At 41.2% G+C, this 24,017-nt stretch overlaps 1 protein-coding gene and 1 long non-coding RNA gene across 6 annotated transcripts in view; one reads left to right on the top strand and one right to left on the bottom strand.

The window, feature by feature from the left end:
• Positions 1-24,017, top strand: part of HIVEP2 (HIVEP zinc finger 2) — a 149,190-nt gene that overhangs the window by 29,341 nt on the left and 95,832 nt on the right. For all 5 annotated transcript variants that reach the window (XM_068938526.1, XM_068938527.1, XM_068938520.1 and 2 more), the window contains exon 2: positions 9,645-9,747. The gene's annotated coding sequence lies outside the window, so the exon portion shown is untranslated. The remainder of the gene's footprint in view (positions 1-9,644; positions 9,748-24,017) is intronic.
• LOC138066758 (uncharacterized) lies at positions 9,755-21,248 on the bottom strand. Its single transcript, XR_011140244.1, has 3 exons — positions 18,274-21,248; positions 12,490-13,003; positions 9,755-12,398 (listed from the first exon to the last, which is right to left on the bottom strand). It is a non-coding gene; the product is annotated as an uncharacterized lncRNA (long non-coding RNA).

The following is a 24,017-nucleotide window of genomic DNA, read 5'->3' as shown; positions in this document are numbered from 1 at the left end:
TCAAAAGGTATTATATGGCAATGCCCTACTTCAAGGGACCCGAAGGGATGTGTGGAGGACTGGGTACTGACCTTCTGTGGCTCTGAAGCAGCAGCAAGCCGGGTGGAAAAGCTGACGGGAGGAACTTCAAAAATAACTATAGCTGGGATATATCAGCACAGTCAGTGCTTTAGTACTTCTTGTCATCTATATTCAAAATTCCGGTCAAAGATGAAACAATATTGGAATAGAAGGTCAGCAGGACGTGGTAGGGAAGCAATAGTGCATGTTCTGCTTTTGTGAACTTCAGTGCTGCATCCATGCCAGATGCTCTAGAAAACACCTCCAACTTTTTTATATGCAGAACCCTCATTTCCTATAACCGTGTATCTTTTGGGTGCAGTGCTATGTTTTTGGTGTTGTATTCTTAAGCAGGAAGAGACAAAGGATCCTGGTCCTGGATCTGAAGGCCAAATGGCACTGGCTAGCTTACATCCATGCTGCTAAGGTAGCTCCTTTGCTGCTGATTTGTCTTGGAGAGAGCCAGTTGGAGTGGTTCAAAACACAACCAGAGAGCAAGCTGTCAAGCACTGTGTTCCAGAGCTCAAACTTGCTTCCTTTCCCTCTTTTATATAGCCGTATGGACACACCTGTAGGTGTCTAGTTAGTTGTGAACTTCAGCTTTTAGCACCTATTACAACTATTTTCGCCATGTGTTCTGTGGTGTCTTAAGAGTTGACATTGTAGTTTTTTCCTTTTATGAGGATGCTAATAGGCCTTCTGTTGTCTACTGGAGCGCATGTAGGAATCTGAAGGAATTTGCAGAAAATCAGTATTTCTGAAATTGCTAACTCTTTGTCTTAATTTGTTTACAGAAATTGTTAAGGGAAGGCAGAAAGACACAGGCATGACATGACACACAGTGAGACTGCAGGTCTTTTTTACTCAGGAAACCAGGCTACAAAAGAGATCTTGGGAGGAAGGCAGCATTTGTTCCTTCTGGACAGGTAGCTGTGTGAAAATGCTGAAATGTTGGAACTGTGTGATGCCAGTGATTTATTACTATGACTATTATTTGCCCGATGGTAATGTCTGAAGGCTTCCGTGAAGGTCTAGGCTTCCTCACGTTTACATCTGTAGAGACAGTGAATGCCGCAAAGAATTCACAATCTAAATATGTGATAGGTGAAGAGAGGAAAGAAATGTTATTGCAGGAATCATAGACAGAGACAGAGTTGCACTGCACAGTCAGATGTGAAAGCTGAGACAGTTAAGAACCGAGTCTTTTTCCTAAGTCCTGTAAGTTGGTAGCGCTCCCAGCGCCATGTATTGATTAGCAGCATAGAGTTCATTCCGGTGGTACTGTGTGAGCCGTAGGCTCAATGTTGAACATTCAACAAATTTTTTCCAGTGAAGCTCTTCACCTACCTGTTTATTTGTATCTTGGTGTTGAGATTCAGACCTAAATTTCTATGTTTTATGCTGAAGTTTAAAGGAGCCTCCTGACATAAGCACTTTTTTTTTTTTGGAGGATTTATGGAATAATATCAGATGCTACTATTTTAAAAAATGTTATTGTCTTGTAAAAGTGAATTTCTTGTTTCTTTGTCTTAGTAACATATTCAGAGCACTTGAAAGGAAGTTTTGGAATAAGGAGATTTCTACCCTAGGGGGGTAGTATCCTGTGCTTTAGTTAGGTCATGTCAGGCCATTGTTTTGCTTTTCTTATCATAAAGATCTCGTGTCTTTATTCATGCTCAGCTGTGGACTTGAGTTTCCTGTAAGAGAGCGAAATAATTAAGAATTTGTACTACAATATCATATGTTCTCTGTTTGTAATTAGGTTTGTTTAGTTGAAAGCAATTCTTATCTCTAGTTATGTATGGTAATAGGTGGCATGTATACATTACATAGTGTTAAGTAATACCTTGTATCTGTGGTTCTCCGTATAGCTGGAAATAAATATAATTATTTCCTATATATAAGGAAATAGGAAGCCTGAGAGATTCAAGGTCACCCATCAAATGGCTAGCAAAACTAGGGTCTCTTGATCCCTGCCAGTTTTTAGCCCTAACTATGAGCTGATATTCTCAGTGGCTTTGTCTCTGCTAGTAGAGGTATGGTACACAGCTGTAGGGTATGGGAAAGGGCACATTTAATTTGCTGGTCTAGTGGCAGCCAGTGGGGACCAATGGTATGCAGTTAGGTATGCAGGATGGTATATCACAATAAGAAGCCATTCAAGTAGGCTGACTAATGCTAATGACAAAGAAGGGCATGCGGTGGGTTGAGTTTGATCTTAAAATCTGTGAACTGCTACACAAGGTCACAAAGCCTACATATGGTGCTGATGAGAGGAGTAAGGGGAAGAAGACGGGCACTCCTAGCCTAAATCAAGAGATTCAGGTTGCTGTGCAGTTGTGTCACATGATGGGGGAGCAACTCCCTGTTGATAGTTGCTTAAGGAATCTCCAGAGCCGCTGTATCTCACCTGGCAGAGCTGGCCTGGTCCTGGAGTGACAGAGCTGAGACGTTAATGTAAGTGATGTGAGCAGTAGCCTCCATGGTCACAGCCTGGGATGCATATACCCGCTTTTCAAATAAGCGGAGTTTCAGTCAGAATTTCTAGCGCTGACCGTGAGATGCCTTCCATGAGAACTAAGTTTATCATTAAATAGGAGGAAGCGTGAGGAGGTGAGGCTTGTTAAATTTATAGGCACGGAACTCTTGCTTTTAAAATTGTTAATGCATTTCCTCCAAGTCTGCCTTGGGGAAACACTTAACTTGGATTTCCGACGAATTTTATCATTGTTTCTTCAGTTGTCATTATCTGCCTCGAGATTATGGCTGCAGCTTTTGTCTACTTTGTTCTCCATCAGCCACTGTCACTCTGCCTCTGGGCTGCCCTGTGCCTGGGAGTCTCTTAGTTTCCATGCTATGTAAAGAGAAAGGCAGAAGTCTTGGTAGATGATGGGAGGGGAGCAGAGGTGGGCATGGGTGACTACATAAAACGGACAATAGGTGCGCAGCAGGGAGCAGATCTGGCAGCCCACCAAATTAGCACATAAAGCACCTCCTGCAGAGACCTAATTTTTCCCAGCTAAGGACCAGCATGCTCTCATACAAACAGCAATAATTTACACCTAGTGTATCACATTCTTTCTAGGGGTCAGCTCTGACTGGGAGAAAAGGCAGAAGAAACTCCTGGCAGAGTTTATACTGGGGCTGTCTTTTTCACGTAAGCGGCAGTACCAGCAAGAGGTTAAGCTGCACAGCCATTTGAATAAACGTGCAGAATCTAAAACTCGCGCTACTGGTTCGTCCATCACACCCCATCCTTTTAGAGGGCGAGATGAAATCTCCAGCACCACCTTTAAGCTGCGTTCAGTAGACGCGCTGTTGCATTCTGTCTAAATGCGCTTCAGTAATCTCATCCCGAAAGATATGATTTTACCTTCCACTTACCCTTGTGGAGACAGCTTGTCAGAGCAAACATGGTACTGCAAAGTTATCCTGCTTAATGTCAGCTAATTAAATTCATTTTTGAATATAGTACTAAACCAATTTAATTCTGTCTTTCAGAGGCTGCAGAGACAGTTGAGACTCTCGGATGGGTTTCTGTCTCTGATTAGTGATCAAATCTCTATGTGTGGTTTTTTTTTTTTTTTAAACTGCCTGTGTATCTTTCTTTTTCTGCATGTCTCTCACCTTTACTTGTGGTGTTAGGGAACTAGATGTTTTTTCCCCACACTTTCATAGCCCCAACATATACTGTCACATTTGACAACTTGCTTCGTTTAATGACTTTGTTCTCTGAAATGAAAGTTTGATTACAGTTGTTGACAGATGAGCTAGGTAGGAATATAAATTATTTTGAAATATTCCTGATCTTAAATCTTGGTTTAGGTGGTTGTTTTTCAAAAGTGTTGCTCTTTGCAGGGTGGGTTTGTGGGTGACCTTCTAACATTGAGCTAATACACCAGCCTCCAGTTGATCATCTACATCATAGACCGAATGCAACAGCCTCCAGTAATGTTTACTGTCTGTTGCTCTCAGTATATTTTGTGATTGCTAACATTCACAATAATGAGGTACAGAGTTTAAAAAAAAAAAAAAAAGACAAAAAAAAGAAAAGTCAAAGCAAGTCAGAGTGTGAAGAACAATACACATGATTAATTAAGTAGTACTGATGAAGTATATTCTGGCAGAGACAATCTGATGAATATTTTTTGATTTTAAATGCCTCTCAGTGCAGGTTATCAAAGAAAGTCCAAAAAACCTGTTGTTTTCTTGGGAATTTTCACTTTTTTTTTTTTTTTTGTACTGGTCTAGTGTGCCCCTCTTTGCTCCTGTGCAGCTTTGTGCCAGCAAACATCGCTCATCATTTCAGTGCTCTGATGCTTGCAGTGGAACTTTCTCATTGAGTTTACCCTGTGTTTGTAGCTTAATTTTCTTTCCTCCTTCTCCTCTTTCCCTACCTTCCTGCTTTTTGATGCTGTTTATTTGCATTAGGACCTTACAAGTGTAGAACTGAATTGCTATTAGCTACAATGTAATTCCCGGTTACTGAGAAACTGCTTTTTTTATTTATTCCAGAACGTAGCTGAAGTGTATTTGGAAACACGTTTTGAGAAGAAGTTTGTGTTGTTGCTGCATTCACTGTATTTCTTCTGTCCAGAAAAGAGTCAGTATGCATTGTCAGTATGCATGGATGGCAATCTGGCATATTTTACAGGCAGTAGATTCATCCATTTTTTATGTTACATAGTAAAGTGTACAAGTACTATCATGTTTCTAGTGGGATTTCTGATGTCAGAAATAACTAAATATGAGCTTTCTCACTTCTATTGAAATAACGTTTAAGTTCTGACACAGAAAGACAAATGGCAGAAAAGCAATACGTGACACTGTAATTCTGCTCTTAATTCATTAACTTCCTTGTGAAGAAAGAAGCTTTTTTTCAGTTAAATTAATGTATTTTCAGATCATTAGTACGTCTTTCCTTTCATGTTAAAATATATCTTTCGGCAAGGTTATTCATAGCATTTTTGTTGAAATTATAAACTGCAGATTTTTTAAAATTCTTGATAAAATATATGTATTTGGGATATTTTTCAGGCTTACAGCCTGGTTTTTGGTAAACAATTCAATGCCTGTATCGAATCAATTTCACTGTTTTGGTTTTAGATACTTTGTCCATTTTATAAGTCCTTTCCATTTTTCAAATGAGCAGATAATGTTTATTGTTGGTGAAGAAATAGTGCTAAAACTTGGTTAAGTCCTAGATCACGGCAGTGACTTACAGGCATCTTCTAAATACCCATGTTTGTAAGACTTCTTTAGCTCTGTTGGTGTGAATATATTGTGTGCATTAATGTGAATATGTATAATGCAAAGGATTGCATCAATGCAAGTGTTTATAATGTAGAAGATTGCATATTTTCTTCTTCAGTGCCCTGCTTCATTGTAAGAAAGGACTTCTTTGGCAGGAAGAGAGTAATTTCTCTATAGCATCTTACATATAGATATGTTTTAGAACCGTTTTGAGACCAGCACAATTAGTTTTAAGAAGTGATTACTCGCTTACCTTAACGTAACCTGACAGCAGGAAATATGTTTCAACTTCATGTAATTTTTCTACCTGTGCCTCATGTTTGTATCTCCTTAAAAGTACAAACATGTTGCTTGTGAAAGTTAGATTGTTAATTGACGGCACTGGAGATTAGCACTGTCTAGCCACAGAAAATATACAGCTTGGACAAGAACTGTGTGTATTTCCTTAGAATTCTGTCTTTCTGTAGAGACGGCATCAATTTGTATATTTAGTTCTCAATCTGTCTCCCGAAAGAGAGATTTTAAGTGCCAAGCCCCAGTATTCCTGTCTACACTAAGTATTTCCATAGTTCCCAGGACCACGTACTTGCAGATCTCCTATATAATTTACAGATTTCACGAAGGCTTCCAAGGATCTGCTTTACCTAGGAAGATCTTTCTTTTGCTTTAGAAGAGCTTCTTCTAAAATTTATATTTTCTGTGTATATTTTCAGAACTTTCCTGTTTCTCACTGAGAGAAAGATATTAGGAAGTATCTACCAGAAAGATCTTTGTGAAAAATCTTGAAAGTTATCTATCTGATTTGCAAGTAATTCTGTCTCCTCTCAGCAGCTGCTCCTTAGTCCCTCCTGCTCTACCAGAAGTGGTTTGGTTTGAGCAGTTTTGGCATGCTCCTACCTGGCCTCTGAGATCCTCCTGTCTCAGCTGCGAGTGGAGAGGCAGGAACTGATAAAAATGGGGCACGGCTAGTGGCCTTGACAATCTGGGCCACGGCTTTGACCTGGCTGAAGAGGAGAATTAAGAATCAATGAAGGAATCTGAGCAAAAGGGTCAAAAGATAATTAAATAGAGACTTCCAAACTCATTTCATACAGGAAATTGAACAGTATGAAGACAGTAATAGCTTTTGACTGCTACCAACCTGAATTAGTTTTGAACTAATTCGCTAGAGATGAAAGACTACATTTCATTTGATTCTATGTGTTGTGATGTATTTGTGTTCAACATGCAACTCCTTTGTGGTCATTCTTTTTTTTTTTCATGTGCTGGTGTAGGATTTTTGTTTTAGAATATTCATTTTCCAAGAGTTCAGTTAAAGGGGAGCAACAACAAAGAAAAATATGTTTAAATAAATAATTCAGCCGAAAAGTTCTGCTAATTTTTTAAAAGGTAAATGAAGTGATGCAAGTTAAATGATTAGGAGCAGTCAATAGGAAAAGATTGATCAAATGACTGCAAAGAAATCTGCAAGCAGAAAAAGAATGAGTTGCACAGCTTATTGTATTTTCCTGTTCAAGACAGCTGGCCATTTCTAGCAGCATAATTCTGTGGCAAGAATGCTATAAAGGATTTCTCTGGGAGGGAAGATTCTTTTTAGGTGTGCAGTGAGTTGAGAAATAAATGCTTTGGTAGGTAAAACAGAGTGGTTAGGAAGCGAAATTTAAATAGTCCAATAGAATGAATGTAACACTCAGAAGAATGTCTGTTTTAGGGAGACGACTTTATAATGTGAAGTCTGGATATGAAGAATTAAGGGATATATTCCTAAAAATCCTAAGGGGACTATATAAGTTAAAGCTGTCCACCAAATCCAAATAATGTTCTCCTTTTTTTTTTTTTTTTTAATATATATTTATCTATCTCTGTCTAGGAATGCAGATACCTAGTAATCTTTTGGTGTTTTTGAAAATTAGGGACTAACAAGACCTTCCTGTGTGCTTTCTGGCAAAATTCCCCAGAAGGATGAGTGGATTTTCACAAGCTCATCTTCTGAAGCCCATGTTTGTTAGGTAAAAGCGTTGCAAGTTTCGCTATATTTAAACTGCTGGTAGCCAGTTGGGTCCCATTCGAACTGTCCATCCTGGGCGCTGCAGCCCCTGGCGAGGTGTATTTATTTGATCCCGTCTGTTTCAGCCAGCGTGCACACTTGTTTACCAGTAGCCCCAAGTTGAATTCGGGTCTCTCAGAAGTTCACCAGTGTCTCAGTCAGCGCTTTGTGGCTTGAGCAGCAAGATGCCCCTGTGAGTAAAAGGGAAAGAGTCGCTGCTGGGATTACAGCCGGGATGAAGACGAATGAGGGGCTGCCCCCGCCCCGGTGCGCTGCCCTTTTGCTGGGCTTTTCTCATTAGGCAGGGGAGGAAACCCCCACCCCTGGGCACGGAGCGGGGTGGGGGGGAGCTGGCAGCGGGCCGGAGCCTCCGGGCTCTCTGCTTGCACCTGGGGATATTGCAGAAATCCCGGCGAAGGCGCGTTGCCGGAGCGCTCTGCTGCTGGCCAGCCGCTGCGTGCATCCAGGGGCGGTCAGCGATCACAGCTCTGCCGTCGTCCTCGCTGTGGCTGGGGCCTGTGCTGCCACTCAGCAACCCACTTCAGGATTTTGCATTTAAGTATGCGTATCAGGTGTATACTTAAATGTGTATTCTCTTCTCATTCTGTTTTCCAACCTGTTTACACTGTTTTGGAGCAGGCAAACATGAGATACTGCATATTAGCGCTGTACTCATGGGAAGCATACCCTTTGCAAGTTATTTATTTATTTATTTATTTTTACACATATATATATATATATATATATATATATATATTTGGACCTTGGAATACCTTCTCCCTAACTTAATCTTTACACAATTTTATGCTTGTTATTAAAGGGCAAATACAAAGTATAGCAGGCACTGAATTGCTTGGGGTGGCAGAAAATGAAGAAGTATATGGTGCAAGTGAAGTGGGTGATGTTCTTGGCTGGCTAATGAAGCATAATAAAACAATAGCCAAGCCATTTTGGAGATAGGATGAGTCAAAAAAGCACTGGAATAATTTAGAAAATGTAAACTGTGGCTAAAATCTAAAACCACCATTTCTTTAAAATTGTCTGTTATTTACCAAACTTCACTCTTGAAAACATCTTGCCTTAGGATGAGATACAGCTTGCAGACCAGGAGGAAGATCAGTTTCTGTTTGGTAAGGCTTGGTTTAAAGAGATAAAGCTGAAACTGTATCTTTCATGTGACTTCTCGTCACTGTGGGTGTATCCCTACATGTGTGTGTCTGGGTACATTTTTGGGTATCCTGTAAGTCATTCTATTCACATTTCAGAATAAAGATAACCCAGTTAAGCTGCCTTTTATATCGATAGCTGTGTGTTATAGCTTTATCCATGTCCTTGTGTACTGCAGAATGAGGCAATGGAGTTAACAGACGAGAACTTCTTAATTCTTGTTTCAAACGCTTTTTTGGGGGGCTGCACAGGCAGAAAGAGCTTTCTTTTATTTAATACTGTAGACTTTTAGGTTATCCAAACCTACGTTTGTTTCATTCAGTTGTGGTTTTGCCATTGCTTCTAGTGGAGGAAATGCTTTTTCAATTTTTGAACTGGACAGCTTACTTATTTTCTATCAGACATGTTTTTTTCATTCAAGACAGCACTGCTAGTACCATTTCTTTTTCCATAGCTATTTATTGATTACTTACAATATATATCAAAATATTTAATCACAAACTCACTGATCATGTGATTTTAAGTGATCAAATGATTATAAACAAGATGATATAGTTACCAGTAGGAAAGAACACTCCCTTAAGAACCCTTGTTCTTAACCCTTGATAGTTCATGAGGGAGCTCCAGTGCTCTATTTTCTTCTAAATGAGTGATTTTCAAGTGGAAAAAAAAAAAAGGCGAAAAAAAAAGGAAGGCCAAACTGATTATGCACTGGACAAAGGAATTACGTGCTGATCAAGAACCTGACAACTGGGAAATCTGAAATTCTGAGTCTGCACATCAGACAGCTACAGCCTACATGTTAAGAATGACAACTACTTCTCAATGCTTTGATAGTGCGTCTAAAATCTTACCTGGAGTAGTGGGAGAAAACAGTTTAGCCACAGCAGAAAACTTTTGCTTGCCGTTGTGAACAGCAAATAATTTCTGTAAGGCAGGGAAGAGTACTAATACTGTTAGACACCTCTAAGCTATGTTTCACTTTGTATAGTAAGCTGTTTGTTGCTGAATGCTTTTTAATGCAGAGAAGTATGTGAAAACACACAGTTATTAGTTGAGCTTGATGTAAACCTCTGATATATGATAAGCTTCATATCTGTATTTGTTGTGTTTTCAGGTGAGACCCTCTCCTAGTATGTGATCTACAGCAGGCTACACTGAATCATACGATGACAATGTTATCGCTGCCACATCTCTGGGAACCCGTTCATAATTATACGGTATGTGAACTTCTGCGTCTTACATTAGCCATTCCTTGTTGAAACAACACAGTAACAGTAACATGAAGGTGCTAAAAGTCATTGAAGTAAACATTAAGCCAGATGTAAAATCAGTTAAACCCAGCCATTCCAACAAATGTTTATCTCCTAGGCTTGGTCTATATGCACAGCAGTGAACTGCTTTAACAATTGGTATGATCTTGAAAATGTGTTTATTTACAGATATCAGTAAAATGTTTCCTTTAGGTGAAGCCATACTAGTATAATGATGACATGTAGATATACAGCCTATTATTACCTTTCTTAAAAACGGAGTGGGGGTAGCGTTAACATAAAGGATTCTGTACTTTAACTGTTGTCTTTGCAGTTAAGGCAGTAGAATTTTTGTGCTTAGGAAAGGTCCTTAATTGCTTTTCTCCTTCATTCCCTTTTCAGATTCTGGTCAATCTAAATTAGATTAATTTCACACACCAGTGAATCCCTAAAGAAGTGCAAATTAACTCCATTTTACCAAACTCAGCCAGACGATGGCAGTTATTCCCTTGATGTTTAGCTTTGCATCACCCACAGTCTTTGACCAAGATTTCAATAGGAATTAAATCCATATATCAAGTCTTTTTTCCTCACCCTGTACAAGCAATTAGAGGCTCAGATCCACATCTAGTTAAGGGAGGACTTGTATTTAATTTACGGCCTAAGAGGCTGAAAATTTAAAGTCAGTGGTAGCTGGCACATTTCTTTTCTACTGTTCTGACATGAAATTGTTAACACATGTTCAGGTACTGTAAAACCATGAACAAAGTGGTTTTATGAGAATAGTTACATCATACTCCTAAGCAGTTTGTAGTACACCACATAACCATTAGGATGGAACATCTTCATCTGATTCATGACCCTGATGCAACTCCAGCTGAAGCTGGTGGAAGAATCTTCCTTCACTTTGGGAGTTGAATTGCACTTCATGTAGCATCTGAGACCTTTGTTTAAGTAATGTTCCTTGCATGGAAGTTTTGTTTAGTGATTAGCTAGTGATTAGAGATTAAGTGGTAAAGATACAAATGTAAAACCAAGTTACAAGGAAATGGATCACCAAAATGACAAAGAGAAAGACAACCCAATTATAAAAAGAAAACTTGTCTATCTTCAAAAGTTATAAAGTGATGAGAAGGAGAGGTGACTGATTGCTCCAAAAGTATATATCTGGATTTAATACTCCATTTTTTGCATATAATTTTGAAGACAATATTTGTCGGAAATGTGCATGATTTCCTGCCATATCAGTGATGTGAGAAATGGAAAGCAATATGAAGCCTTATCGGGAGTGGGAAGAGGAAGTGTGTGCTTTGTTAAACAAATTAGAGATTTTGGGAGAGCAATTCACAACAGAAGTAACTTGTGTTTTGAATGGTGAAGCGGTTTCCAGTTCTGGCTTGATTCTGGTTCTGTTAAAAGGAAGCTCCTGGAGTCTGTCTCTGCCCTTTCAGTGAGAGAGAATCCTGCTTACCTAGGAAGTGCTTCTAGACTGCCTGTTGTAAAGACCACAGGTAATCGCAGCTCCCCTAATATCATTCACACTATCATTTGCAGACCTTTTCTATACAGAAAGATGCGTCCTATAACATTCACCTCTAAGAACCTTTTCAGGATGGAAATAGGAATAATAGTCTGTTATTGCTCTTGTTTCTCCTGAGTTTGCAAGGAAAACAGGTTGATTCATTTAAAATGTTCAGCATTGTTGTTTATTGGTTTATGTTTGTGTAAAAAAAGTAGTTTTGCTGTGGGGGAGCATTTGCAATGGAAAGCTAACTTGAAGAAAATTAGCTTTATATTTTATAGGTGCAGAGGTCTGGAAAGGACCCGTTAGGCCAGTTCGTCTAGTTTCCTGCTCTCAGGTATCTTTTGGATAGGGATGAACATTTGTTGGTTGATACTTTCACTTTTTCGATGGAATGTGTCTTTTGCGGCGGGAGACAGGATCTCTCAGGAAGCCAAGGACAGGTTCATGGGGAGAGATGCTTATCTGAACGGCAACCCTTAGCAGATCTCTGTGTCTGCTGAGAATGAAAAGAAAGCAGACAACTTGGTGTCGTGCTTGTAGTGACTTGTATAGCAAGAGATGCCATACTTTGCACCTTGTGCAAATTCTTTTGATATGAGGTAATAACTTTCACAGATTTGTCATCTACCCAAATCAAAATGAAATTTCCTTTAGCGGTCGATTGTAGGAGTCAGAAGGAAGTGAAGGGTTTTTTTTGTTTGTTTTTCTTTTGGGGTTTTACTTTGATTTTCTTCTTTTGCCTGTTCTCACGCAGCATTGCAAACATCTCAGGCAACTAATCTGCAGGAGCACAGCTCATAAAAGATAGGCCTTCAGAAGGACTAGGTTTTTACTATTACAGAAAAGCCTCTGAGACCATTACACTTTGAAAGATTGCAAACTTCCACAGGAAATTAAAATCGATATTGTATAGTGAAAGAATGACAGAAGGGAAAGAAAAGGGCAAATGTAACAAATTTATTATTAAATGGTAGAAACATCAAAATCTGAGATCCATGAAAGTGTAAGTAGCTGCTAGATATTGATACAAAATTCCCAGTATTTCGGAAAAATCGGGCTTCCTCTCCCCTTCAGCCTCTCCCGATGTCATTAACTGAATGTGGAAAAACATTAACGTTAAAAATTATTTTGATTTTTCGGCATAGTAGATTATATTCTGTTTTAAAACAAATTTGAGATCAAACCTGGAGCGTCTTAATCACGTATTCTTCAGTGGAAGGTGCGTACGTGAAACCATTTTGGGAATGAAAAACAGGAGCAGACCTTCCTTCTTTAGTTAGCTCTTCCATTTAAATATGCAGAGGAGAGAAAACTTTTCCTTTTTGATCCGTGTCGTTTTTGCCAAGAAACAATCTGGCACTTGAACACCCGTGGAAATTTCAGTAGTTGCCTGAAAGCTGAAGCTCCATTTGAAATCAGGCTGAAGATCCACTGGAGACCATTTAAATTACACACATGCTGAAGAGATTTGTTGGTATCAAGGTCCTTGCTGTTAAACTGTTAGTCAAAGGCCCAGGCACATAACATATCCCCTCTCTTGCTCCTTCTCAGTATCAGCTTGGAAGCTTTGGTGAGTTGGACTCTCTCCTGGCCAGGTGCTTAACTGCAGAATTTAGATTTCCTTATTAGGGAATTCTTTCAAAGGGGACAGTAATAACTTCCAGCATTTTAATAACTTTTCCTATAAGATCTGGTTACCTGAAATTGGAAAGAATAAGCAGAACTGTGAGAGATTTAACTTTATTAACCATCATAAATCCTTTCCCTTTTGACTCTAATCAGTCCCTAGAGCCCTTTTAATGCTCCTGACGTTGCACTGGCCTTTCATCGCAGCACAATATACGTTTTCCTGTAACTAGAAAAACGATGGCAAGAGTCTTTCTTAAACCAGAGGTAATGGAAGCAGTGGTAGGGATGTACAACTATCAGAAATTCATTGCAAGTGAAAGGAAAACAAGGAGTTGCACCTTGGCAGCAGTGTTTGGACTGCTAGCACGTTTTTTCCATCAGTGGGATGAATATTTGGGACTCTTAACTACTGCCACAAAGCTCAAGGCCTCCAGAACAGGATCCCTGTAATCCTCCAAAGGCCACTTCATCTCCATGAAAGTAGCTGTCTGGGGACGGAGAGGCAGGAAGGAGAAGGGGACCTGAAGGGTGCCCTTGACTTCAAGGGCACTGGCCCTCGCAAGTCTGCCGGGACTCTCTCCTCATGAGGTTCGTCTAAGGCAGGGCTGGGGGCGGAAATCTGACTTGCAGGATGAGCTGCGGGGTGCGTGCCTGGCAGGAGCGCTCCCAACACCCGCACAGGCTCTGTGGAGGGACCTGAGCCAGCCGGCGAGCACAGGGATCCCACTGGTGCTGCTGGACTCGGGGGAGAGCTTGGCACGTGCTAGCACTCGGGGACAGGTGACGGGTGACTCAGTTTTGATACAGAAAGACAATAGTGCTTTTGTACCTTCTGCTGGCAAACGGAGGGACACTGGGGCAAAAATCTGCTGCAGAAAGCCTCATTATGAGCAGTCACAACCTCATATCCCTCAGGGCAGTGAACTGCAGGAAATCACTAACTCCAGGCGGGCTGATTCAGCCACGAGGAATTACTGACAAGAAAGAGGTTGCTTGTGGCACAAATACTCGGAAAACCTGCTCAATCGGAGGTGTTCTGTGAATGGATCTTTTCTTTACTGAGGACTGGGGACAATACTAAAAGGCAGGAGTGTTACCAGGTGGTCGAGGGATAAGAGCCTAAGCAACAAATGCCTTCTTCATAAAATAACTACCTGGATTGTTGCCTTTCTATCCAACTCACGCACAAAATTCTCTGGAAAGTGAAAAGGGAATTCCCCGGTTGGTAGTCGGTCTGTCTTTATGCTGTCCAGGAATTCATGTGATGGAGAAGGCATCCAAAGAATCTGCCCTCGTGTAGAGAAGCTGAATTCCCTCTTGTTTTTCCATATATACAATTCAGCAAGTTGCTTAAGTAAACGCTTTAATTTTAAGCTTAATACTATGCAAATATTTAAGTTAGGGCATAAAAGCCTCAAACTGGCTTCACACCATGAACTGGCTTCCCGCTGTCTCTGCAGGTACAAATGCAATATTTATGTGCATGATTAGTTATTTATTTATTATGGTCACCTTTTCATAGTAAGCATGGATGTCTGTGTACCGTGCTTTTGCCTTGAAGACAGAAATAGATGCATTTGCAATTGTGTCTGCAGTATGGAAACTTTGGCAAAAAACTCAGATCTGCTTAAGATAATCATTGCAGGCTGAATCTTTAGATGACACGTAGTTGTACTGACTAATTCTTTCTATAACAAAAGTGCCCAAAGCTCTTGTTACTGTTGAAGGTCCACCAACCTAGTTTATGAAACAAAGATAATAGAAAGACTTGACAACAGCTCTGAGAGCTTTATAGTGTAATTGGTTGTCTGGACCAACATTCAGAAGGTGGTAAGGAATATTCAGAATGCGTGTCAAGACTGTTAGCAGTAAGTATGTTAACTAGGCTTCAAAAATCTACTAAAATACTACCTTGCTGTTTCATACAACTTTATATCCACATACATTTCATATCTTTCCCCAGCCCTCGTCTCAGCTGCTGCATGCCTTTAAACAGCTTCATATTAAAAAGGGAAAGTCCATAGTCTTGTGGACCTTCTATAATGTGCTCTGCATGTGAGCTATTGGCTTCATAAAGACAAGAATAGCTGTGTCAAATGTGTTTCATTTACATGTGGTGAAATAGAAGAAGCAAAGTCTGTGTGAAGACGTACAGACAAGAGAGACACTGAATGCCTTAAATACTAAGGGAGTTAATGCTATGCAGTGATTTTGCTTCTGTTATAGGAAGTGTAAGAACAGAATGCTTCCTGGCGTACATCACCATCTAAACTGCAAAGGTTTCAGTTCCATGGCAACCCAAAGAGCCCAATTGTGTTTAAGGTGTATGTATTAATGCATTCAGAGTGAGGGGCTGGGAATGAGTTGGAAATAAATAAAATATGCTGGATGCTTCCTATTTATTTATTTATAAATAAAGCCTTTGTTCTTAGAAAATCAGAACTGACATGAATACACGCGTCCCCTCAAAGTCTCTCAAATTCTTTTTTGTTTGTGTTTTTCTCAGGCAAAAAGCAAATGATATTTTTTATAAGACTATAAGTGCAGCAGCAGCTGAATGTTGCAAGAAAATGCTATTAATTCCTGAGACTGTTGCATGTTCTCTCCCTGGAGAGAAAGGCTTGGTCTGTCGGGGGAATTATTTTTTCCAAACTTTTCTGTTTTGTCCCCAGAGTGAAATAGTGTTTGGGGTTTTTATATTATTTTTCTTTCTAGTTCTTCTTCTGTCCTCTTTCTGCCTTTCTGTATATCCACCTCCAGTTTCCTTCACCTCCCCTGGCTGAGGAGCAGGAAACAAGGCTGAGCTCTGTTTCCTGACATCCAAAGAAATATAGAAGTACAAGGAAACGGCATATTTTGTTTTGTCAGGTTCACTTTGCAGACTTGTAACACACCTGCTCCCAGACAGGGTCAGGAGTCATTCTCTGGAGCAACTGGGCAATTGGCCACGGAATAACCTAGAGTTGATCATTAAGTGAATTTTGTGTGATCTGCTCAGCTGGCTGTGTGAATATAGTATGGGGGACAAGTATATTTTGGTCTTAGTGAAAAAATACCTAAGGCTGGTCCTGCTAGTTGTGCAAACTGCCACTTGGTGGAAGAATTATAAACTTCCAAGGTTTAAAGTCGGAGAGGGAGATGGGGGAACCTCCAGATGTTGGTATTTTTGAATCTAACAGCAGTGCTAATCTGGCATGGTAAAGCTGACAGAAACTGGCAAGTTAAACTGGATTTACAGCTGCTTTGCATTGCTAAAACATGCAAAGCAGCCAGAACATATCAGTGAATCTAGCCTATAGATTTCAGCAAGGTTTCACGGTGTAACTGAGGAGAGAATATAGCCCTGCAGTTGGATTTTGGTCAACCGTTCTCATGTTGCTGTGCCAGCAGGAATGATACTCGTCTCTCTCTTATCTGTGTTATTTTTTTTTTCCTTTTTATGACCAACAGGAAAATTATTTATTAAAACAAGACTTTTTTCCATGGAAGTGGGAACTCTTGTCTTTGAGATTCTACTGGGAGACATTTGTCCCTGTTCAGGAGAGCAGCACAACATGAGTAAATCTTTTCTAAGGACATAAATAGGGTTGAAATGATTAAATGACCTTGCGTTGGCATTCTACACAGAGGTGAAATTCACCCTCTGGGCAGCAGAGCTGCGAAGTAAGAAGGTGTCATTTTTGAACAGTCACTTTACAGGGGAGAGCAGCACTTGGAAGCCTAGCCACTTGTCTAGTGCTCCATTTGTCACTCTCCCAAGTTTTTTATTGTTGTGGTTTGTAGTTTCTACACAGCTCCCCCCCCCCCAAAATGAATAGCAGACGTAGCTCATTAAATACATAGATTTAAAATTAGTGTATGCTTCCTAAATTATGTGGCACCTCTTCCTGTTTTTTTTTGACAGGGGGACTGTACATACAATCCTCAGTGAATAGCGGGATGCATTCAAGCAAAGCTGTGTAGTAAGCGAGGCTAAAAATTCCGATCAGGTGCCATGACGTAGCCTAAAACTCTGAGCAGACTATCTGTTTTTTCCAAGTATCCTCCCAGTGGAGCACTTCCTTCATTTTGGCAGGAAGGATGAAGAGAAAGCACCAAGAGGAACATGAAAGACAGAAGAAAACGAAGAGAAAAACCAAGGACAGGAAAAGAGAAGTGTGAGGAAGCAGAGCGAAGGCAGAAGGGCCAGCAGAGAAACAACAGGGGGCTGGGAAGAGCATGAAACAGGAAAGGGATGATGGTCTGGTGTGTGCGAGGGAAAAGTTGTTTTTCAGATGTAACATAAATAAATAAGAGTGAGAAAATTAAAATACATCAAGCAGAAGGGGATATCAGAGTGATGAAGGAAGACAATTCAGTCCGAGAAGAAAGGAAAAAAAACCAAACTGAATGGATTAGTTTGGTACACAGGTCCTCGCAATTCTGAATAGCGACTGCTACAGCTGTGGTGCCGAGAGCTCATGACGTTCCCCACGCGGTACTTCTGGGACTCCCCCAGGCACTGGGCGCTGGTGTGGAGAAAAGCCTGCCCGTAACAATTCTCAGCGTTTCTTTCTCCTCTTATGGGGTCTGTCTTCAAGGTTTAGGCCACTGCTCCCTTCTTTCATTTGGGAATGGTCTCTAGGGGCATCTGCCTCCCCTGAGCAGATGAAGGGCTGAGTGCTCGGACAGCATGGCTCAGCCCCTTGCACCACTGCCGTGGACCCCCGTGGCTTGAGCCATGCGCCATCTCATGCTCTTTAGCCCCGCTGGTCTCTTTTGGGGGGAGGGGGGTGGGGAGTGAAGGTAAGGTTTTTATTGATTGTATTGCTCTGGAAAGCCTCTCAGGGCTTGGATCGCCATCAGGAGGGAGAGTGGGTGAGGCCAGAGCGCTGGTGCTGATGAGGGCTGTGCCAGTTCTCTGCTAAGCGTCACAGCACAACGTGGGTGCTACTTCGATCAACAGGGCACACTTTTTGTGTTATTGTTTGCATGGCATGGTACTAGGGTTGCGTTCCTCTGCCCCTTTGCCCCAAGTTTACCAGAAATGCAAGAAAACAGGAAGACTGGTAGTCAGATAAACATGTCTGGTTCTCTTCTGGGATATCTGAGGAAGAGCTGTGGTTAGGCAGGCAGGCATACGGGCTCCCTCTCGATCCCTGTTCTTTCACTTGTTTGAGCTATCTCAGCTACCAGAAATAAACAGCTGAATGGAAATTTTAGTTCTGGCTGTGAAAATAAGCTTTTGAATGAATTCTACATCAAATAACAAATGTCTTCTTTCCTCCTCCTCTCCACCTACCTTGTTCCTAAACATTAACATTTCATGTCACTTGAGCTAAGTTCAGTGTCAGACTCACCAGATCGTACTGAAAAATACATCCCTCTTTTGTGGCAAACAGAAGAAGATGAGAGGCTTGTGGTGTTTTTCCTTCTCAGTCTCTGCTCCCCTGGGAAAAGAAGCTAAGGCTGTGCGAAGCTGTCTCCTTCCCACTCTGCTCAGCTTTGCTCCTAAAAAAGCTTCTCCCTCAAAGGTTTTGTTGCTTCTCTTAAGGAGGCATAGTCTGGCCCATTTCGTGTCATCGTTTGCTGAGGGATATTTTCTCAGGTTGTGGTGACTTTCATGGTGATAGAAGGCTGAAGAAGATTGTTGTGGAGTAAGTCATCAGCGCTGACAGCTGTGCCACTTGAAAATCATTACTTAAGCATACAAGAGAAAAAAAGTTTAAGAATTATGAGACTTAAACCCTGCCCAAAGCCCCAAACCTCCACATCGCTTTTGCCAGTTCTGCTTCCTGTTTTCTTAATGGTTTGAAGCGAGCTTGTGTTACATTTTCAGACTTTCCTCCAGAACCACACAGGGGAGAAATACCCTTTTGCTAAAATAAGTTGTTTTGTGTGCAGTGGTGCTAATATCTGTTCTCCCTTAGCCCTCTCCCCACCCCAGGGGTTGTCACTCACATCTTGCACCTGACTGCCAGCAGGTGGGAGGTTGCACGGTACTTGAGGAGTTTGAAGCTGTGCATCTGCTGCCTGGCTGGCCGGTGCACGTGTCGGGGTTGGCAAGTCAGCCATGTGAAACGTGCAGGGCCCTGCTTGTTGTCGGGTCTTCCCTCAGTGTCAGCATTTGTTTGGATTTCCGCCTCATAGCCAGCTAACAATTTTCTTGAAACTTGCAGTAATTTAATTATCTTTGTGACTTCAGCCCCTCTATCAGGTGTGTTTGAAACTGAGCACTGGCTTCGGCCGTTCTGGAGGGGAGACTAGAAGACAGTGCTATAGCAGACACTATACTTCCATAGGAAGTTAAGCTAAAAGGGGAGGTGAGCCTCTTTATGAGCTCACTTCAGGATTTAGGGGTTATAAGTGAAATAATTAATATTGCAAAACCCATGATGAAATATTTATTGTTATTGTTAGTGGATAGCTTCATCTCTTTTTCCGTTTTCATATCTACTCCGGGACTTTACAAAGGGAGGCCAGGCTATGAAAGAGGATTTATGTTTTCCCCTTCGTACAAGGTAAATTTTTTGTTTAGGAAAGATGAATGAATGTCTCTAGAGGAGCAGAAGGTGTTAGAGCAAATAACGAAGGCTAAAGAGAAACGTGCATTCAAATGTTAGGTTCATTCTACGAGAAAGGGAATGGTTCCCACTGGACAGTGTTACCTGAAATATTCTGCAGTGTGTGGTGGTATTGATGATGATGATGAGTGTTTCTATGGTAAAAACATGGGGACTTGAGTTAATGGCACTTTAGTAATCTTTCCTGATGCAGAGAAAGGAAGTGGCAAAGAAGCGCAAGAGGGAAATGTAGCTGTTCATGCAAACGGACTTTTTGACACTGACCGTGATCTTGCTGTCTTTGGTGGAGTGAGTAGGAATATTCCTGTATCATGCTGTAGTTATGCAGAGTTCTGCTAATACTTGCTTATTTTGATCACTGCTGAAAAATAGAAGCACACATTTGAATATGGATTTAGGGTATTGTAACATAATGTTGAATCACCTGAAATCAAAGCCAGCTCAAGGTGTAAATAAATACCACTTGTTCATATTTGTGAAAAGAAAATCTCTCAGTTGGTAGCTGAATTTTCTTCTCAGATACTAGAGAAATTCATAGACGCAATCTGAACAGGGCAGCAATTTCTACATGATAGAAGGAGTTGTTCTCTTCTCCCCCACCTTGGTGATCAGTCCTGCAATTAGGAATCAGATTTAACCCCCAGTGTTTGTTTTAGGCTCTGTGAGTCTTTAATTCTCTTCTAGCAGTAAAACAATTATTTTTGATAGATACCAGTTGTTTGCTAACTTGTTTGCAATCAGTTTTCGAAGAGGTTGCTTCAATGTGGGAGGAACTGAATTCTTTGGGTGCAAATGCTCGCTGCTGACTCTCATCTTAGTCATTAAGAGATGTTTTTCTCACATTAAGGCACCTTCACTTTTAAGGGGAAATGCCAAGCATCTTCTGGTACTAGACCTATGAAACATGTGGTTGCTTAAAGAGAAACCATTCAGTAACCTGGAACATGTGAGGACAGAAACGGCCAAGACAAGCACAAATCTTCATTAGAATCAGGGAGAGGCTGAAGGGCTGGCAGTCGCCTTTCTGTACACCTCTACTGTGCCGTCCTATGCCAGGGGCCAGGACCCCAAATCCCTCGAATCCTGGTTCCAGGTGCTGACCTACATCCATGCTGATATTGCACAAAGCTAAAAGATGTCACTGTTCCCTCCCACCCCCCCCCCCCAAAAAAAAGCCTTTTTTCCCCCCAATTCCCTTGCTACCTTTTTGTATTTTTGAACTGCAACTTTTTAAAGGCTCTCTGCCTCTGCAGTTCTTGCCTTTGTTTAGGTTATTTTTGGAAACTGGGCAACAAGGTGGAGGGGTGAATTTTAGGGGAATTAACTGCAGTAGAACTCTGAAACTCTTTATCTTTGTGTGCTCTTTCTTCCCTCCTTTCTTCTCGTGACCTCTGTGAGCCTGACTCGCATAATATAGCTAGTGCCAGGGTGAGTCTTAGCAAATGCTCTTTGTGCTCAGCAAGTGACTTCTTCAGATGCAGAGAAACGCAGGTTTACAAGCTGTTCCCTTGACTTCCTTCCTGCAGCAGCCATAATTTTTCTTCTGCTTTCTGGGTCAGCCAATTGGCCAAAAAGTTAAAGGTGGTCGAGTCGGCATCTGAGAGCTATGCAGTAGTCATATCACTTGGAGCTTATCTACCTTAAGGTAAATTATGCGCGCAGAAGAATGTATTTCCTTTATTATTTCTTTAACAAGGCAGCCTTATAAAGGTGTTTTTCTTTTCCTTTCTAAATGTTGGCGTGTTTTTATATCTAAAGGGCTAACGTGGCGCTTGTCAAAGTTTACAAGACAAAAAGAACTCTTTGGAAGACTTGGGAAATGACACTGTGTCGAGAGCCTGAAACCCGACCTGGCAGGGAGACCTGGAGCTCCCATTTCAGCTCGGCTGCGTGGGGCTGCAGGTGAGCCCGGGAGCCCCCCGGCGTGCCAGCTGCAGCCTCGCCTTTGGCACCTCCAAAGGTCCCAGCTCCTCTCGCTGGGGGGGAAGCACTTCATGCCTTACATTTTACACACAAAATATAGGGAGAAATTTTCTATAAAGGCACACCTAAGGACTTTCATGTTTCTACTTTGTTTTTCTAAAATCGTTAGCACATAGAAAAACATTGACCATGCAGTAGGTCACGCTGTCCTTTTGATGAGTGAGACAGTATTCAGATAATTGAGATGCCTGTGATTGCCCATGAAAATTTGCTGATGTTTACACTGCTGTCAGATATTGAAGTCACACCATAATATTTATTGTGGATTTATTGTGGATTTAATGTGGATCCATTGTGCAATGGATTTTAAAGTAGATTTAGATCAGAACGCAAAGTGGGAATTTTCTTCTTTTTTCTCCTGTGGTTTTGAAAATGCCTAAATAGCAGTACAGTAAATGTTAAACATTAAAAACTGGTTTTGTGTGTACTGATAAGAGGAGATTGGTAGAGGAGGAAGTAACTTGAGTTTGGCCGGTAAAGCTGATATATGGATGTGGTGGAAATCAAAGCGGGGGATGATTGTCATGATCATAAAGCAGGGATGTGCTGTCTTTGGAGGATGACTTTGAGTCGGTGACATAACAAGAAATAATAATGAGGAGGACTTTTCCCTAAATGGAAAAAAAAGGCAGATGCTTCTACACAAGAAAATGTAAAACTAATGGAAAAAGTCAACCAAATATAACAGGAATGAAATCAACAGAACGTGAAGTACTCTCTTAAAATACATAGAAATGGGTATTTTTTTAGTACCATCCTGTAGCACAGATCAATTAAACTGCATAGAATGGTACTGTAAAATGGTCACTGTAGGAAAGTCGTCTTACTCCTTAGATTCTGTGAAGGACCGCTAACATTTACCCTGTAGTGATTATTTTCACCCAGTCCCAGTACTTGTGGCTAGTACTCAATGAAATCTTCTATGGTAAATTATTTATTTAATTAACAGTGGCCACAGTCGTACTTAGAGACAGGCAATACCAGAGCGGAAAGTCTATTAGAGATTAAATCTAGCTTCTTACAGCTAGACAGCTTACGTGTACTATAAATAATTAAAATCATAAATAAGTGTGCGTTGGCATTTTTGTTTAAGCTTATTAACAGCAGTTAATAATATTGAACATGGTTTATATACTACCATGTGTTATAGTCCTCTAATTTCTTGATTAACTAAGCCAGAGGCTTATGCAGCAAGCTAAGAAATCAAACTGTTGCTAACTGGACTTTTGAACTTTTTTAAAGAAAAATATACATCAGCAAAAGAAGAGTCAAATTTATGAATGGGTAAGCATGAGCAACCCAGAAAAACTCATTTCAGTAGAGATGCCAAGAACAGGAAAGAGAGAAATTCCCCCTTTTTTAGGCCAAATAGGCACAGTAATGCTTTCTTCTTGGTTTAATATATTCCAAGGATAACAATGATAGCTGGTGATTTGAAGGATTCCCAGGAAGAAAGGAATTTGAGTATAGCTAATGAGAGAAAATATCTTGTGAGGAGAATTCTCTGGAGAGTCTCTACAAGATTTTGTATTGTATCTGTGTTCTTAAAAAAAAAAAAAAAAGAGGCAAAAAAATGTGATTTGTTTGTATCTGGTAATTGTGCTTTTGTCAATAAATATGATTTTTGAGTAATACATTGTGGATTTGATCCTCGCCTCCTTTTCCTAATTATTGGGTAATGAGAAAAAATCTTGCAAGAGGATAAGTAGTAACCTCTTTTGGAAGAAACCGTTCATGAATTTAAATTGTGCAGTTTGGCATGAAGGAAAAAAAAGGAAAGATGTTTTTAAAAATTTCAAAAGTGGATAGTTTTGAAATGGCAAACATTGTTTTTTTTGGACAGCTCTAATAAGCAAAAGAAAAAAGAGCTAAATTCACGTAGCTGGAGGGCAAGTTCCCCTTTTAGCCGAGCGCTTGTGGCGAAGGAGCTGGGCCAGGATGCGAGAAGCCGAGGTTCAGCTTGCTCCTTTGCATAAGGTGGTTTGGACATCCCCTGTTCCCCCCCACGCTGTCTGCAAGTTCCTGTTTGCAGCCTTACGGGTGTGCTCGGTCATCCCGTGCTGAAGCTGTCACCAACGACATCCGAAATACTCCTCGACTTTGAGACATGGCCTTTCATCTCAGCGGTCTGGGCTCTGCGGCTCTGCAGACGCCCTGATTCAAAGCGAGGGCTCAGCTGAGATTGGAGGACCAGCCTTCCGCCTCTCCGACCACGCTTCCACGTCGCAGCCGGGGAATGCCCCGCTGCTCCCGGCGGGGCTGGTCCCGCTCCCCAGCCTCGCTGCGTCCTGCTGGCCGGCAGCCAGGCACCAGCTTGGCTGCTTGCCTCAGCCCGTGGTGTGCTGGTTTAGGAAGCCCAACTGGCAGGGAGCTATTAGGTGTCTGGGGGTGGTTTTGCTCACCTGGCTTTCTGATGGTTTAGCACCCCAAATTGTCTCTCTCATGGATCCAGAAAAACTCCAGAGCTGGCAGGAGCATGCAGCTGGCATTGAGGGGAAAGAAGGAAAGCAGCGTCCCCCCTCTGGGGCAGTAGCTCG

Source organism: Struthio camelus, chromosome 3 (genome assembly GCF_040807025.1).
Source record: "Struthio camelus isolate bStrCam1 chromosome 3, bStrCam1.hap1, whole genome shotgun sequence".
Classification (NCBI taxonomy): domain Eukaryota; kingdom Metazoa; phylum Chordata; class Aves; order Struthioniformes; family Struthionidae; genus Struthio; species Struthio camelus.
The sequence above is the reverse complement of the archived record's forward strand: the minus strand, read 5'-3'. Positions and strand labels throughout refer to the sequence as shown.